The 19216-nt window shown below is 42.1% G+C and overlaps 1 long non-coding RNA gene across 1 annotated transcript in view; it reads left to right on the forward strand.

The window, feature by feature from the left end:
• The window catches only part of LOC118553036 (uncharacterized), a 49175-nt gene extending 40078 nt beyond the window's left edge, over positions 1 to 9097 (forward strand). Inside the window, exon 4 of the long non-coding RNA XR_013448545.1 lies at positions 8264 to 9097. This is a non-coding gene — a long non-coding RNA (uncharacterized LOC118553036). The remainder of the gene's footprint in view (positions 1 to 8263) is intronic.
• The last annotated feature ends 10119 nt before the right edge of the window (positions 9098 to 19216 follow it).

The following is a 19216-nucleotide window of genomic DNA, read 5'->3' on the forward strand; positions in this document are numbered from 1 at the left end:
AAGCAAGCGAAAAAGAGAGGAAAAAAGTATCTGTAATCTTGCCATTCTGAAAACCAGCTGTTTTAATGTTTCCTTCCAGTTACTGTCAATATGTTATCTCATTTTCATATAGTTACAATCTTAGCATAGACATGACTTTACAATCAGTTTTTTGCTTCTAATGTTACATAAGCCTTTTTTCCCAGCCACTTTGCATTTTGAAACCCTAATGTGCTTTTATAATAGAATTGCAAGGCAATAATGGATTTATCCAAAAAGGTTCACTAAGTTCTGGAATCGAAGAGTTTTCACTGCTATTTTCCACATTACCATATTGTGGTTAATTGTACTTTTACTGTTTCAACTAAGACAATAGTCTGCTAGGAGCCAAACGGAGCTCCTTGGATAAACAACTCTAGGAGACCAAGGGACATACCACAATCTGTGAATGCTAAGAAGACTTCAGTTCTCCTCTCTTGCTCTATAAGGAACACAATGCTCTTAGAGTTTACCCTCAAGGCATTGAGACTCCTGCTTAGTTTCATGGAAGGGAATGCACCGAGGGCCTTGTGGTTTGCCACCTTTCCTAGGGACTCAATAAAAGAAAGGCCATTGATAATAGCATACATTCTAGTGACAATACAGAATCTGTTGTTCACTTCGTCATTCCAAAGCTCCCAAGCTGTTCTGCCAAGGGAGAGAACATTTAGTTAGTAGAAGCAAAGGGAGGCATTAAAGGGTTTGCATGCTGGAGTAAAGGCAATCTATTGGGAGTTACAGTGGTCTTTCATCTGCTTTTCTCATATTTGTCCAGGGTTGTGTAGGAGTTTCCCAGGGAGTTAGTATTCGCCCATTAGCAGACACCAAGAGAATTATTCAGAAACTGTTCCCTAGAATAAAATGTGAGTCAACCTGTGGTCCTCCTTAGAAAAGACCTGGAGGAAACGTGGCATGGTGGGAGGGGAGGATGCAGAACCATGCGGCCTGCCTTGTGAGCCCTAATGTCACAGTTCATGGTCAGAAGACAGGAGAATGGCACATCCAGCTGGACATCTGTGTTTGTATCTACAACGCAGAAAATTAAGATGGGCTAAAGAGAGCAAGGAGGTTGGCTCTCTCTCAGTGTTTCTCATTTGGCACTTGAGATGACCTTCAAGAGCTCCTGTTCTGTACTTGCCACTGACAAGCCCAGTGTGTTCTGGGACTTAATGTGCTAATATTCATAAACCTTGTTAATTATTATGAGATTATCATCATTGTCGTCATCATCTTCATCAGCCTCAAGCATGGATGACCAAATGTCCTGGGTCAATGAGGGTTGCACAAATATGGATTTTATCCCAGACTCATCTGATATCTAAAAAAAATACATATTGCTGATAATAATTTGCTGGTATTCATAGAAAGATGACACACTGCTAATCTGGCCTCAGCTAAAACAGGGATGAAATGGCTAAATGGCAAAATACTGGGTTGTTCCGTAGAAGACAAGCTGGATATGCTAACCCTTGCATACTCTAGCTACAGCTGGGCTGCCTCTGTTTGCTCGTTCATTCATTCATTCATTGGACAAATATTGGTTGAGTGTCTACTCTGGGCAGGCACTGTAGCAGGGGGACAGGGCTATATGTGTGAGCGAAGGAGGAAAAGTCCTGTTCTCAAGGGACCTTCAACCTGGTGGAGAAGACAGGCATAATCTAAAAATCTTGTAATAAATGCAAAATTTTTAAAAGATTTATTTATTTATTTTAGAGAGAGAGCATGAGCAGGGGGAGGGGCATAGGGAGAGGGAGACAGAGAATCTCAAGCAGACTCCCCGCTGAGTGCAGAGCCCAAGAAGGGACTTGATCTCAAGACCCTGAGATCAAGACCTGAGCCCAAGTCAAGAATGAGCCACTTAACCGACTGGCTCCCTAATAAAGGCAAAAATCTGTGATGGATAGAAGGAGGCTCAGAGTGCAGACAGAGGGCAGTGACCTGGCCAAGGAAGGCTCCTCCGGGAAGTGATGATTGACCCAAGGTGGGAAAGAAGAAGAATAAAAAATAGCTGACATTTGCTAAGTGGTTATTATGTGCCAGGCCCAGATATCAGTGCTTTATATGAATTTTGTGTGAAATATGGACTCCCTCACATACAGGTGAGAAAGTTCAGTGTGGAGATAGTAAGCACCTGGTCGAGGATAAGCCCCGCTGGTGAGCAGAGGAGTGCACTTGGAACAACTCAGTGTGATGGCAGAGATGGTCCTAACCACTCTGTTAGACTATCTCCCATCCTGCCTGAAATAGAAGTTAACCAGGTGAAAAGAATGGCGGGAAGTGGGTACTGGGCAGAGGGAACAGCATGTACAGAGCACAGAAGTGGAAGAGAACAGGAAGGAAGAGGAAGTGAGGGGAAGGCAGGGGGGCTACACTGTCTATTTTCGTTGAGTCCCTCTTCTTTTCATTCTCTTTAATCCTTTGCTGTGCTCCTGTATTCAGAATCCTGTTACCTGAGCCTGGTAGACCTTTGCTGTTGCCTCTGAACCCATCTTTCTTCCTCACTCTTGCTCTGAATGAACCCATTGCATTGGCTCTAAGTGAGTCGTGTATTTAACCCATCATTATCACGCCTCAGCCCCAAATCTTCAATAATCCTGTTGTCACCGAATTATGTATACTGACCCTTAGCTTCATTTTAAGGACTCTTTCGATGCGGTCCTGGTGTAGCCTGCCATCTTCATCTCCTACTACCTCCTGACACCTAACTGCTGAGCCAAGTATGTCAGCCTGTCCTCCAGGCTGTGTGACACTTAAAGACAGACATCCATGCCTCAGAATCTCTGTATCACCATTACTTCACACCTGAGACATAGTAGGTGCTCACTAAAGTTTTGTTGTGTGCATGAAAACAGATTTGCTAATTCCTACAAATATCTGCTGCTTCCCCATTCTTGCCTTGGCACAACGGTGTGCTTTGTTCTTGGCGGGACTCCTTCTTTTTGCCTTAAGCAGAGGCATGATATATGTAATAGTGCCATTTAAAGTTGTGCATTCTATATGTATTTGTTATTATTTTATCCATGTATTAAAAATCTCCCCAGCCTTCAGGACTCATTTCCAATACCACTTCCTTCATGCAACCATTTCTTATCCCTTTGATTTAAGAACCATTCCCTTTTGGAGACTTCGAAATACCTTTTTGGGAAATGGGGCTGTGTCTTGCTCAGATTTAAAATGTCTCCTGAAGCACCTAAAATGATGCTTTTCCCAGAGTCAGTTCTCAATATTTGTGGACCCGACTTCGGTGAAATGGTGTGTATGGCTGCCAATATCTCCCATCATAAGTGAAAAACGAGTCAAAGATTTAGAGCTGCGTTGATTTTTCTTCAATCGTCAGAGGGAAAGCAATCATGCTTCTCCCATAGAACCATCAAAAGAAGCAATGTAACCATATGTACCACAACAAGTAGTTGTCTCTGCCACTCAGTTTGGGAATAAATAAAATTAAGGCATCATGAAGGTGGAAACATGAATATTGTGCAAACACAGGCATGTTTCTTGTGGAGCTAATCTCTGTGTGATCTTTGGTTCCCAACCCGCTGGCTCTGCTGGATTCCAGTTGCCAGCCAAGCCCAGGGCAAGCACATCAAACATATCACAGCCTTATTTCCACCACAGGGGCCTGGAAGTGAGTTACATAAAATTACACTTTGTTTTCAGAATCCTGTATTTGTGATTTGACATTGATCCACTCCTCAGTCAGTTAATGGAGAGGGGTATAATTCTCAAATCCTCTTAATTATCCCATGGACTTAAGATGTTTAGGACCTTGTAGGATCTTTCTCTCTAGGACATGATCCAGCCCCTTCCCCTTTTGAAAAATAAACTGAGAGATGGCCAAAATTGTAGGATGAAAAAAATAGCCCTGATGAAAGTGTTCTGGACAGCTCTCCCAAAGCAGCCACTGAATTACTGGGAAAACATTTATGGGGAGAAACCACAAGGCATGGGAAGCAGGGTCTAATTCACTCATCAGTAAGTCCATTGTTTCTATCTGGGAATTTTATTTTTCCATGGAAATCCTGTAAAAGGGCTAAAGCATTCAGAGAACCACTTCAGTTCCATAGGGGGTCCCAGACAGGAGTTGGGGCAGTAAATGAGAGGAAAGCATTTTGTTCTTGGACGGGGCGGAGCCAGGCATCAGGAAGGGTCGGTGGACTACAGGCAGGTGTCTAACTGCGAGTGGGTCATTCCTAGACTGAGTTGGGATTCACTTGTGGGTCAGGAGATCCAAGAGTGAGGACCACCAACTCTTCGTGGGAAGCAAATCATTTTGTTTCTTTGGTCCCGGGATATTCATTTGTAAAACGGCCACAGTAATTCCTGGGCCCCGCCTACTTCACAAAGTTGTTACATTGATCAAGTCAGGAATGAGGGAAAAAAAAAAAAAGCTAAAGCTGTTATCGAAGCATTTTGAGATGCTGAGAATGTTGTAGAAATAAAACATGCTCTTAGGCTTTCATTTCATTTTGAAAGAGGCAATACCATTTTCTATTTATTAAGCGCCCCCCCAAATTAATGAGACATTCAAATGCTCTGAGCCCTTGGGGCAGAACGCGTGTGGACACATGAACTGACAGCCTCTCTTCTGTAAATTGCAATGGTGGTGAAGAGAGGACCAATTCCAAGATGTTCTTCTTGGGTTTGAAGTCTTTGCCTAAACATGGTTATGCAATGTTTTGAGAGTCAGTTCCAAGATCTCTTGAATTGCTTATGAGACATTTTGTTTATTAAGTAATTTTTAAAAAAATCTACCAGGTTTTAGTGACTCACGGATTCATGTGAACATATATATATGACATTCAGAATTATGGAATTAGAGGGGGAGAGATCATCTAATTCACCCTCTGTTTTACCAGAAAGGAAGCTGGGTGCCAGCAAGTCTAAATGACTTGCCTGGAGCTATAGGATGTGTCCATGGGAAAGCTGGGGTTAAAACCCAAACCTTCAAGCTTGCCAGCTTAGTGTTTTCTCTTTTGAATACATTTTCCATGCATATTCTCATGACATATTCTATTTTCATGGTCAATGTTAAATCCTTGAAAGAAAGTAAGAAAGATTTTTTCCTATGATTTCAAAATAAGAGAAACATTTTATAATAAATTGTGCTTTTAAGGATGTACAGTTCTCTGTAAAATTTATAGGTCATAAAGTGCTTCTTCAAAACATTTAATCTTTACAACAGTTCAGGTGAAGATCGTTATTAACACTAGATATGGAAACCACCAAGTAGGAGGAAGTGGCTTGGTCAAGGTTTCTAAAAATCAAAACTGGGATTCAAGAAAGCTTGGGTTTTCAATTCCATTCCTGGAGGTTTTTTTGTTTTGTTTTGTTTTGTTTTGTTGTTGTTTTTTATTGCTACATGGAAGTTGCTATCTAAGTGTTTTTAAATATGAGTGGCTATTAGTCATGGAGATGAGATTCTTCCTGCCCCCCCATCTGTGTTTGGATCTAAGCCAAAGCTAGGTTCCATCCCAACGTATCCCAAAATGTTGACATCCATGCCACTGTGACGTGCCCATCCACAGTGGACTGAGTTTTCCAGTTCATTAACAAAACTTCATTTACTTGAAAAAGGCCTGACTGAATTACCAATAATAGTGGTAATAATAGTAATAATAATAAGAAGAAGAGTGGTGTTCCACGTGCTGTTCTAGGTAGTTTACAAGTAGTAACTGATTTGATTTTTCCCAGTAAGGCTAAGAACTAGGCACCGTTATTATCTCAGTTTTACAGATGATGAAACTGAGGCACAGAGAGGTTAAGTAACTTGCTCCAGGTGACACAGCTAGCAAATGGCCAATATGTAAAATTCACATTTTTCTTTTTCTTTTTAAAAATGTTCACAATTTTTTTTAATCTTTTTTTTTTTTTTTTAAATAAGCTCTATACTCCACATGGTACTTAAACTCATGACCCTGAGATCAAGAGTCGCATGATCTTCTGACTAAGCCAGTCAGGCACCCCCAAAATGCTCATAATTTTTATATAATAACCCTTGCTGTTTGATTCTTTGTCTTTAGGCAAAGATGCTCCCCTCTTTGAACCACAGTTTTTGTGCTCTAAAAAAATGGGTTGAACCAGTTGATCTTGAGGGTTTACACTGGTTCTATTAGCAGCCCGCCACCCCCTTTTACGTCCTATCTTAAGCTCCATGGACCTAGGCTGTCCTGTCATACCCTATTCCACCCTTTCCTGCACCACCTTTGCCTCATTCCAGGGATAAACAAAAGCCACATATCATTATCATTTTTATTTATATATATATCAGGTGTGCTAACCCTTCAAAACGTTTTAACTTGGGAAAAACAGGGAAAGGACATAACCATTCCTTCTCTCTTCCCTCCCACTTATTTCCTAAAATATTCTTTTTTGAACCCTTTTCTCAGAGGTAATACAAAATCCTTTACAAAGGAATAGAAAGTCTAAAATCTCACAGTTCTTTCCCTTGCCCCAACATGTTTATACAAACGAAATTAGGTGGAAATGAGTAGGAGGACAACCTGAAATGGGGAAATAGCAAGGTGACGTCACCAATAAACATCAAGGCTTGTGTACAACCCTTTGTAGAATAGATAAGGCTCACCGCTTATGTAATGCTGTTGGAGCGTGTTCCGGGTGCACTGTATTATTCGACATTAAGGTCTTTTTCAACATCAGCTACCGTAGGGCCATCTTCCTTGCTACCCCTGAAGTATGAGGTCCCAGAAATTCTCTCTGTCTGTCATTTGAGGTGCCCAGCTGTGAGTTCAGTGGTATATCCTGGTGCAGCTCAGAACTGAATCATCACAAATTATAACTTTCTTGACTCGGAATCAATGAGTTTTTAAAAACAATTATAGATGTTGAAATTTATAGCTTTTTGCATGTTTAAGTTTTATGAGATGCCTTTACGAAGGCTTGAAAAAAACCCAAGTTCAAACCATATAGAGTAGATGGATGCTGAAAGAAATAGAAATAATTGTTTACATGGGTATTTGACGTTCCACCCAGAAGGGGTTAAATCCCTGCTCGAGTTGATACATTTTCTTCATTATGAATTAAGCACTGAAGTATGTCCACTTCATCATTTTCCTCACACACCTAGCTCTTCCTTTATTATGCCTTGTCTCCACTTGCCTACAGACAGATCGCTCCATATTTTGCTTCTGACTCTAAATAACCATGATCACTCATGATGAGAGAGCATTGGTTAATGAGATGGCTGTGAGATGTTGAGAAAGTTGTGTTTTGCTTATAAAAACATGACTGTCTCTTTTATAATGTGACTTTTATCTTCCGACAGAGAGCATGGATCTCACATCTTTCTTTGCTCCGTGTTTTCGCTCAGTGTTTTTTTGCTCAGGGGCTGATGGTTATTATTCGAGGGTGTAATTCTTCAGGCATGGAGAACTGGGTGGAAGGTGAGAACATGGGGCTTGGGGGACAGGTGGACGTTTCTCCCTGCTACTCTGTGAGTGTCCCCCACAACCCTTTCACAGAGCGGGGTGGTGAACTGGCTCCTGGAGGAGAGAAAGGTCTATCTTTACAGCATATAATTAACCCATGATTGTGGCAAATGCACGAGGCTGATAAACACCTCCATGCCCATATTAACCTCATTTTCTTCCTTCCTTTCATATGGGATTTTTGTGACTCAGAACCGACTTCTGTCAAGAAGGAAGGGGTGTGTGTGTGTGTGTGTGTGTGTGTGTGTGTGTGTTGAGTTTGGCACAGGCAACTTCCTCTAGCAACAGAAGGGCCTATTAAATGAGGGTCATGATGACCTTAACCTGGGCTCTAGTTCAATCAACAACCCAGAGGCAAAGGTTATTACTTGATGTATAATCACCACTTGAATTTTCTGCTCCACTGTATTTACAGTTCAAGGAAAACAAATCCAGCAATATGTACACGCATTCTATCAAGGATGTAGCACAAATGTAAACAAGGTGTCCTTTTAAGTAAATATTTGCAAGGAAAAGCACAGGGTGTTCTTGGTATTATTATGTTACAGAAGGTTTCACAAATTAGTAAAAACATTGAAATTGCTACATATTTATACACAAAGTACTATGAAGCACAACAGGAGGAAAGCAGACATATATTTTAATAAAATCAAATTCATACATGCTCTGATAGGCAAAAAGTTTTGTACTTACATAGATCATTGGTGGAGTTTTCTGCCCAGTTTCTCGTGGGGGAAAAAGCAGCTTTGAATATTTCATTGGAAAGTAAAATTGTGTCTTTATTGGATTTCCTTCAGATGAAACTGGATAGATGAATAATATATATGTCTCATGCCAACGAGAGTCCTGTGATTTGTACAGCTGTGACTGAGAGGAGCCAGTGGGCACTTGAAGGCAAAGAAGTTGGAAAATGAAAGGATAAATGAGTGGAAAATTCCACAACTCAAAATCCCAGTGCTCCCTCAAGGACAAGATTGTTACTTGAGAAGGCTCTGTTGAATTTTTGGCATTCTTGCATTATCTCACTTTGAAGATGGAATGTAAATCATGATGTTCAGTCAGGATCTCTGAAGGAGACTCAGATTTGCTGGGACTTTTTGGTAATACCGATTTCCCAAAACGTAAGCTAATAGTTAATGTTTCAAAAGTTTGGGGCATTAAAGATCTCTCCTAATGGAAAGAGCAGCCTCATTTTGGGGAAGTCTATGGCAAATTTCCTTTCCATGGTCCTCCGACAGCCAACCCAGAAAGAGACCCATTTTTATCTACCAAGACTTTGATGAATTTTGGCCACTTGTAGATTCTACTGCTAATCCTATGGAGTACTGTGAAGAGTTCATTTGCTATAGAAGTCATGAGGGATGCCATCAGGTGGGCTTGGTAGAGGCTGGACAAGTGCTGGGCACCGGTGGTAAAGACGTTCCTCACGTCCTTCAGCACGTGTAGAACAGTGTCACCGATATGTTGAGCACCACTGCTAACAGGCAAAACCTTTGAGTTTAGAATTACTTTCATTTTTTTCTACTGCCCACTATAATTTGATAATTTTCTAAGAGTCTGAGGCATTTTTGAGCCCAAACCTAAATCATCAAAGAAACCATCTAATAAACTTAACCTCTTCTTACTTGCATATTCACTAAAAAGAAATAGAAGATTGTGTGTGGGGTGGTGGTGGTGGTGGTGTTTGTTTTAAAATTAAAATACTCACTCAAACATCTGGAATTTGAATTTCTTTTCTTCAACTAATTATAGCTTTTGTGTATGATGCAAAAAGGTCAGCTTTGAGGACACTTAAAAGATTTAGCATAAACAGCGTAAAAGTACAAATAGCAACACATATAGTAGAATTATAAATTAATAGAGATGGATTACTCCTTCAGAATTTACAGATATTTCTTATTGGCTGATCACTGTGCATTTCAATGCCAACTTTAAATTATAAAATCAAGTTTGCTTTAATGGTGTCAATATAGAAAGAATTCTGAGAGAAGGGTCAGTATTCAAAATATGCCTGGTCATTGCAGGAAGAAACTGATGAGCTACACCATAGTCTTTTCACTTAGGACCAGATTATATGTTAAGGAGGATATAGGAAGGATTGCTCCACCAACATGGGAGATTCTGTAGAACTTTCAGTTCATGGTCTTCTTTTAGGGTTGCATTAGATCCTACAATGTGGGCTCTGAGGCGAGCATTACAATGAGGCTTCAGGATATAAGATAGTTGCCTTTAATAATGGTTGAGAAAGATTTTCTTAGAAGATGCCTCTTCTTGAAGTTTAGACTTCTAACAAGATGCAATCAAATTATTTCCCTTTTATCTAATAAGGCATTCTGTAACTCATGGAATGAAGTGCCTTTAATTATAGAGAATGTAGCCATCGAGAAGTCTGAACCAATAAGGAAAATATGGTATTGATAGTTTTTAGTAACATTGCTGCTGCATGAGTTAGAAAGGTTCTTTTCATGAGAAGTCACAGACTGTGACTTTAAAAAGAGAGAATTCATTTAAATGATTCTGAGGATTCCCATAGGCCCTGAGGAGGAATTGAACAGGTGGGCCTTGGTGAGCTGCAGGTGAGGTACCATGGCATTTACAGAGCATGTCAAATGGACTCATTTCTCAGGACACTAGATTAGCACCGGATTCCTAATTCTTGAGAGAAGGAGACTTGGTGGGTCAGTGTGGATCAGTCCACCTCGGATGTAAGATCTGGGGTGTGAGGGGCAGGATCACAGCACAGACCTGGCTCAGGGACCACAGTGTGCAGGTCCCTGAGAGCGAGCACATGTGGGACTTACTGCACCATGAGAGAAATTAGAAATTTCTCTAATTGAATTTAGAAATTATAGCTTCTAAGTCTTATGTGACACACACACACACACACAGGTAATCAAAATTCAGGTGGTTTCTTATACGCTCCAGAGCTATAGTTAGCACAGTTGTAGGAGAAATTGTTGTAATACCAGGTAATTAGTTTCAAGGAACATTATCTTCATAGCTCAATGCTCTTGTCATATGCTTACCACAAGGTCACTGAAATAGCGATGTAATAATTGGGAAATAGTAAATAACATATGTAGTGAGTAAACATGCAAGCCAAAATGCAGGAAAAAAGTAGGAACCTGAAGGAATGTGGAGTTGGTAGGAAAGATAGAAGGCAATGAAAGAATATTTCAGCCAGAGGGTGCAAAATCCCAGAGGTAACGGAGGGCATTTTCCACTTGGAGAACTGCAGTTAGAACCATATTTATTGGGGCACCTGGGTGGCTCAGTCGATTAAGCAATGGACTCTTGATCTCAGCTCAGATCTTGATCTCAGGGTGGTGAGTTCAGGCCTTGCATTGGGAGACTGAAGAAAACTTAAACCAGCCAGGGAAATGGTTCTTTTGCAAGGCCAATTCCTGGTGCTGCTGATCCAAGAAAGAGATTTCTCTTTCCTTACAGAGTATCACGTGTGCTCAAATGAGGTATTATGAGTTAAAAAAAAAAAAAAAAACCTCTAGTGCATGCTGTCCACCTCTTTGTGTGTGGAACCTTAGTTAATTATCTAGACACGCGACTTCTCCTCACAGGGCTGGATCAGGCATAGCTGGAATGCTGATCAGGTGGCTAATACAGGTTAGTGTTCTGTGCTACCTCACAGACTCCCTGATGGCAGAGATGATATTTTATCTTCATCTTTTAGATTCAGTTCCTTGACTAGGGCCTATCAAGTGGCAGGTGCTCAGTAAATATTCATTGATTGTATCAGGGTTCTTTGACAAAAGAATACCCTCAAATTCTAGGAATTCCTTCTCATGCTGTCCAGTCACTTCTTATTTCTCAGAGTGGAGTGAGGATGTCCAGTAGGATGGATTGGAGATAAAATCTGAATCTTCTTGAAGCTTATATTTCTTTGGTATGAAGTTCTCTGGCACGTGAGACCCCAGAATTATGAAAAAGACCTCCGAAATTGTACCCACAAATCTTAACCCTCAATTTTTGTTTGATGTCTTCTTTATGGTGAACTAATTTTAAAACTTGTTAGTTAAAGGTTACAGCTGAGGGAGGAAATAGCCTTGATAGCTATGTCAATTAGGATTCTTCTGTTGCAAATAACAGAATATTTAACCCAAACTAGCTTAAGCAAAGCAAAAATATGGCTTCAGACCTGGCTTTAAATAGGGGCCAAGTTAAGGCCAAAGAGAGTTGCTCATGTCAATTTTGGTACCACTTCCTCTCGGATGATTCCTTTCTCAGGCAGTGGATTTGGGTTCTATTTCCTCAGGGTTGATTCCATCCTTCTTTCATGATTGCAAGATAGTTACTAGGAAATATAAAAACTTTACAAGCTGAAATCCTGCAGGAAAAATGTCACTGTTGTGGTATCTCCTGCTGACAGTCTCATTGGCTCTGACTGGGTCATTTAACCACCACAAACCTATAATTATGATCCAGAGAATAGGAAATACTGATTAGCTTAGACCTGGTCTTGTATGAAGTACATGGGCTAGCTTGGAAGAATGGGTTGTTTATCCAGGGGAAATCTGGTTTCAGTCACTTGAAGAAGATTGAATGAATGTCCCGTGGCAAATACAGTTGAGGGCACGTGATCTTCCATTTTCTCCTTCTGCACCCATGGTGGATGATGATCAATCATGGTACTTTTTTCCAACTGTACTGGACATGGTTTTGGCAACCTCGTCCATGCACTGCTGTGCCCAGCCGTTAGTAGTTCATCAGACTTGACAAGCAAGATGAACATTGGCTTTGATGCACAAAGCACCTGACAATTCTTTGAGAAAGCCATGCTTTTCTTCCTCAGTAAATCGGGGCAGAAGCAGAGTAAAAGCATTCTATAGTAAGGTTTAAATTGATCATTAATGAGCATTTTCAGTTGGCCCCCTCCTTTTTGTTTCTCTCCGTATGTGTTCATTTATTAATAGGAAATTTTTTTGTTTATAGATTCTGAGAAACACTCTGGAGTTGTGGAATAGTAATAAATGTGTTCTTTTCAGGGTGGACATTAAAAGCATTGGAAAACATTCTGTGATTTCAGTGGGCACAACATGGCCAAAATAATCAGGTATTTTTCTACAAGAAAAAAATGCAAAACATAAACAAATGAAATCAGACTCAAACAGATGGGTTTCCTTCTGGGGCCCAGTGGTCAGGATTTCAGGAATTCTGAGTCTGAACCCTGATTCTGTGCCACTGTTACCCAGACCACTCATGTGACCACTGGAGTCCCAGGAGGCCCGTGCCTTCCTGTGCCATCATCCTGAATGCTTCTAGCACTGGCTCACTTAGGCCAGAAATTCCAGAACTGAACATTTATTTTTGTGAATTTTAAAGCTTTTCTTTCTTTGTCTCCTCTTGAAATGCCCTTAGAAGGGCCCAGGAAGAACAGACCATTAAGTTCTACTGGCTATTTACAACTCTTACGCAGGAGTGTTGGATTGTCCTTTGAAGGCAGGTTTTATTATATGGGAAGTGGGGAAAGCATTGGGGGGTGGGGGCAGGTGCCAAAAAGGGATAAAAGTATCCATAAAGAGGAGGCTGAGCAAGCCACAGACAAATGTTACTTCTCACTTTATTATGGGGTCTTAGCCGCAGCCTTGAGGATGCAATTTGAGAGCCTCCAAATTTCAGTGTGTTCATTCTGTCCATCCATCCCACATTAATTTAACAGACATTTATTGAGTGCTACGCCCACGGCACTGAAGGGAATACAGATGTAATTTCTGACTAAGGAATCTTAATAACCTAATTGTGTAAGGTGGAAAAATAGTAATGTTGCATTGTCTGACACAGTGTTTCAAAAGTTTTCAAGGTCATGATCCTAAAGTTACTCTGTGATTATTTGTACTCTCTAGTCTAGAAAAGTATGTTATTTTTTCAATCACAAAATGTACTTTCTCAAAATTTTTTTGGCGGTTTAGCAAGTAAGCCAACATGATAATGTGGAGACATTTCACTTTGTCTATAGTGTATTTATACTGTTGTCTTTATGAATCTCTACATCTCTTTCCCCTCTCTTTCCTCTTCTGCCCATCTCTCTCCAACCCCCGTCCTCTTTTCTCCCCCTTCTCCTCTGTGTTACCTTCTTTCTCTTCTTTCTTCTCTCAACCCTCCCTCTGCTTCTCTCTCTCTCTCTCTATCTATAACCTCTTCTCTTTCCCTCTTTAATCCTACTTTCTTCTCTGTTCCTCCTCCTTCCTCTTCTCTCTCCCTCCTGCCGTCTTCTCTCTCTCTCTCCTTCTCTCTCTTCTTTACCTCTCTTCTTTCTCCCTCCCTCAGCTTTGCTTCTTTTGGAATTTGATCTCATTACCTCCCTGTGGTGAGGAAAAGGAGGAATTTGACAATAGTTAGCTCTATGTTTACACCAACTCAGGCCTTGACCCTGTAGAGGAAGAAGATATCGCCGCTCTTGCAGCATCCATCTAGAAGTTATTTCAATTTGCCCAGCTTGGGGTGTGTTTACATTCCCCAGTCAGTCTCCCAGGCCAAGGGGACGAATACCATGATGTAGCCCATCTGGGCTGTGGCCTTACTCTGAGGCCGGGGCCATAGTTACTGGGACTGGCGGTTCCACCGAGGCTAAGTGGAGGTAGGGAGTGTGGTGCCCCCAACAAAGTGAGAGTGCTATTATCAGAAGAAATTGGGGGAAGGATTCTGAGTAGGAAAAAGCAAAACCAAACCAAACCAGAGTAAATGGCAATATCTATCATGTCTAGTGGACAATTATTTTTAAGGCCATACATCATAAGAAATACCTTCAAACCTTAAGCGAACTTTTCAGAATAAAATTCGTGAAAGATAAGCTAAAGTCCATGAACATTTATTTTCACTGATAATTGACATTGAATTCATCATCATCTCCTAGTGAAGGGAATAGCTAACATGTTACTTAACAGCTAGGGGCTAAATCATCCACTCTGATATAAAGAACAGGATGGTACAGTATCATAAAAAATCGGTTTGTGAAAGCTGTCACAAAGTATTTAGAGACCAAGAGAAAAAAATGAAAGGGTCAGTTCAATTCACGTCAACAAATATTTATTGAGTATATATTTTGTGCCAGGATCACCAGATTAAATTATAAATATACCAGGAAGAAAATAGTAAAATGATTAGCTGATATACATTTGAAAAGGTAGGGATGTGCTAAATATATCTTCAGCATAAGTTAAGTTCAGATCAGCTAAATATACATTCAGACTTGGGGTGGTGCTGGGAAGCTGGGGAGCGGACCCCACCAGGGTGAATGAGCTCTTCATACCTGTGTCCAGAGGTGGCAGTGCTGGGGCCCTAGGGCCACCATTATACATGCTTCCTCCCAACTTTTCAGACACGGTAATAATACCTTACAGTTTCCTAGGGCCATTCAGCCAACAAAATGCTTTCACTGTCTCTCTTGATCCTGTGCAGATGCTGTGTAGGATTGGCCGGGAGAATCAGCATCATCCCCAGTGAACAAGGGAGGTCCAGGGAAGTGAAGGGACCCACCCGGTGTCATACGGGTCATCAAACATTGAGTTAAGACTCAGGTTGAGTTTTTCTGAATGCAAGACAGGCATGTTCCCCCACTGCATCTCTGCAAACTGTCTCCTCAGAGGGGCGGGGGAGGCCTGACTCCTGGGTGCCCTTCTGCCTTGACCTACATTGGATTGGTCTGCCCAGGTCTCTCCTTCATTGGTTCCCGATCTTCCCTGGCTTTCCAAGTGCAGGGATCTTTCAAGGCTGTGGAGCCCAAAGTTCATGACTTATCACAATTCCCTAGGGGAACTTTAATATCACTTCTAACACCCCCTCACACACACACACACACACACACACACACGGTCCTAGTCCCAACCCCTTCTTGATTTCTGTTAACATTTCAACATTGTTGCGGATTAGGTTATGTCTCTGAGACATAGTATTGCAAAAGTTTATTGAGGAGTGGTCTCCGTGAAAGGAAAAGAAGGGGAGGTGGGATCAGGCACAGGGAGCCATCACCCTGCACGCTGACCTGACAAAGTGTCGGCCAGCCCAATGGAGCGTCCGGGGGGCAAAGATGGCCTGCTGGTGGGCTATGCGTTGCGTGGAAATGGCCAGGCCCTGTACTCCTGGGCTGCTCAGTTATCTGGGGGCCTCCTGAGAGGAGCATGACCTTGGCCTGAGAGCTGAAGGCTGCCAGCTCACCACAGTCCTTGCAGCTGGGCAGTGAGCCCTTTCTGGAAGGGGGGATCTGAGCTGCACAGCCCTTTCTGTGCCAACAGCTCCTTAATATGCTGATTTGTGTTCATCATTTAATTGTTTTATGTCCTTAGGTCTTGCCTCACTAACTAGAGTATAACCTTATTAAAAGTCAAGGCCTTAGGACAACAACAAAATCCCAAACAAAGTAATATATGCTAAAAAGGAAAAAAAAAAAAGAGTCAGGGTCATTTTATGGATTTTTTAAACCTCTTCTGTAAAGCCACACATTGGATTTCCCATTAGGCCACCGATTGAATTGAGGAACAAAATATCTGGGTGCCTCTGGAATAAAGAATATGACAGTCTTCAAAACATTCACAGAAGAGAGAGAAAGAAATATTACCTCTCTTGGGGAAACTTGACAAGTTGGAATTAAGAACAAATGATAAACATGAGCTTTGTTTAAAATTTAATTAAGTTTTCAAACTTGTTGGTGTGAGATTGCAAATATTTAATGTACTAGGGGAAACAAATTCTCGAGGTTTATACTTGGGAAGATGAATACGTCCAGGCCAGTCACAACTCCTGCATTTAGATCTGATTCACTAAGAGGCACAGTCTTACAAAAGAATCTGGCTTTCTGTCCTTGGGTGACAGGCTGGTCTTGATATAGGTCACCAAGCCCTCACACAGCTGCCTCTCAATACTTCGAAGGGCTCTCTAGCTCAGGGAATGAACTTCGGGACTGATTGGTGCCATCTGGAATACCTCTTTGCAGGAGATGGGAATTGAGATATTTGTGCACCAGATATTCCCTATCATCCCTGTGTGGCTTGTCTGCATGCGAAAAGCTTCCTGTCATTATCTAGGAGTAACAGCTAAAGTCATCATTCCTACTTACTTCATTTTGACATGATGGGCTGAAATGCAAAAGCTTTAAGATATGTTTCCCCAGTGGCAAAATACACTTGATAAACAGAACTATCCTTTAAAAAACAGTTTTTGGAGCACAAACAGCTGTCTTCCATTTTTGGCATAGAAAGGGAACACTAAAATGACTAATCTCACTAAGTATTACAATAAAAGTGCTGACGAAACCTTAACTATATCCTTCATATCTTCAGTAGCCCTATAATTACAGATCTAGTTTAAAAAACCCCCAGCAAGTTCGAGGGCACATTTAATGACTATCTGCCTTTATCATCACCTTCCTTCCCATAGGAGCGTTCACTTCTCTGCCCTGAAAAGGTAAATGTGTTTTTGAATAAAACATTTTCATCCAGTATGATTTCTATTATCCTAGAAGATAGTCCGAGGGATAATCGATAGTGGTTGATCGGAATTGGGGCTTGAGCCTCTTAGTGAATAGTATGTTGCTGTCTATACTTCACGAAAGCGTCAACCTGCACTTATTTTTGTCTTTTCCTGCACAAATGGACAAGTTTAATGGGTTGTATACCAACGAAAGGAGCCTAACAATGAAAATCATCTCCCAGAAATTATTTTATTTTTTTTTAAAGATTTTATTTATTTTTTTGACAGAGAGAGACACAGCAAGAAAGGGAACACAAGCAGGGGGAGTGGGAGAAGGAGAAGCAGGCTTCCCGCGGAGCAGGGAGCCCGATGCGGGGCTCCATCCCAGGACCCTGGGATCATGACCTGAGCCGAAGGCAGACGCTTAACGACTGAGCCACCCAGGCGCCCCACCGGGAAATTATTTTAGAAAATGTTAATTTTAAACAGTGTTTAGGGTTAATAAGGGGTACATTGAGGGAGGATTTAAAAAAAAAAATCAAATGGGGGCGCCGGGGTGGCTCAGTCATTAAGTGTCTGCCTTTGGCTCAGGTCATGATCCTGGGGTCCTGGGATCGAGTCCTACGTCGGGCTCCCTGGTCAGCGGGGAGCCTGCTTCTCCCTCTCCCACTGCCCCTGCTTGTGTTCCTTCTCTCTCTGTCAAATAAATAAAAATCTTAAAAAAAAAAAATCAAATGGATCTATTATTCAATATATTTGAATTTGTTCCTCAAAAGGGCATCACTGCTGTAGGTAATTTTGCAGGTGTAGCTGCCTTTCCTAACATGCTTTTAATTCCACATTTCCTTCCTTTTTAAAAAAAGATTTTATTTATTTATTTATTTATTTATTTATTTAGCGAGCACGAGGAGGTGTGGGGGGAGTATCAGAGAAGGGAGGGGCAGGGGGAAAGAATCTCAAGCAGCCTCCGCACTCAGTGGGGAGCCCAATGTGGGCTTTTTCTCAAGACCCTGAGATCATGACCTGAGCTGAAATCAAGAGTTCCCCGCTTAACCGACTGAGCCACCCAGGCGCCCCCACATTTCCTATCAAAAGCCTGCAGTGAGCAGGGGGTGGGGCCTGTACATGTCTGATGTCCTTTGGGATCCACCGGTGGGATACTGGGAGTTGTGAGCCGTATCTGTGGTTGCTTCCATAATTCTCAGTCCCACTTTGGGCATCCCTGTTGGTTTGTAGCTCTGGGATACTGGTCATTCTCAGGGGAGGCTCTGGGGGCCTGTAAGCACACACCGGCAGGGAGCAGTGACATGGCTTCATCCTGCCTTGTCAGATCACATGGGAGACAAATCCTGGGGATGGATAGTACAGACTTGGAATCATCCCAACTAGACTTAGATGCTGGGTGGGCCCCTTGAAAAGTGCATGACCTTGGGTAATTTGCTTCACCTCTCAAGGTGTCGGTTTTCTTACATCTAAGACAGGGATAATAATATTACATCGTAGGGTGTAAATGAGAAGAAGTAAGACAATGTGTGTGAAGCTCTTAGCACATTGCCTGGCACAAAAGAAAGTGTTCAGGAAGCGATGGCCATGTTTTTTACTCTTATAGACACACTAACAGGAGGCTCAAACTGTAATGCAGCATGTCTGGAGGAATCATTTTAGACCTCGGCATCTATTTGGAGAAAACTGTTGCAGTCAAGATTCTTTTAGTTGCAAAGAAACAAAGCCTGTTCGAGCTGGTTCCAGTCAGAAGGGTGTGAATGAGCATTTATAGAAGAATCTCACAGGACAAAGATGAAAGGTCGAGTCAGGCTCACGGGTGTTGCTGGGGGCTGGGACACACGACGGGGGGGGGGGGTAGCTCTCCGTTCCTCAGTCCCTACGTGGCCTTCCGGTCTATGCTTCTGCCCATACTTCTGCTCCCTCTTCCTCTGTCTTGGCCAGATTCCTTTGCTCATTATCTTGCATGTGGCTCCTGTGGCTTCCCAGCCACCACCGATTGCAGTGGGCTTGCGTGTTTCGACACCTCACGTATGAGAGAAATCGGACTGGCCCGCTTCATTTCTTTGAGCCGGGCCACGCGAGTCCCAGGCCATTGCCCAGCCAATCGGTTGGCTCCTTTTTGGGTCAGCTGTTAGCCCGTGATCCAGTCAGTCGTGGCCTGTGCGGTGAAGCTCACACGGAAGGTGAGAGCCGCCTCTGTCAGGCAGTGAGCAGAACAGGTTTTCTAGAATATCTGGTCCAGTCTGCCTGAGAGTTGCCAGCCCTACTACTAGCAGCCTTGCTCATTGAGGCCCAACGATGAGAGCTCAACCACGGAGAAACTG

The sequence above is a fragment of the Halichoerus grypus genome, chromosome 6 (assembly GCF_964656455.1).
Source record: "Halichoerus grypus chromosome 6, mHalGry1.hap1.1, whole genome shotgun sequence".
NCBI classification, from domain to species: Eukaryota; Metazoa; Chordata; class Mammalia; order Carnivora; family Phocidae; genus Halichoerus; species Halichoerus grypus.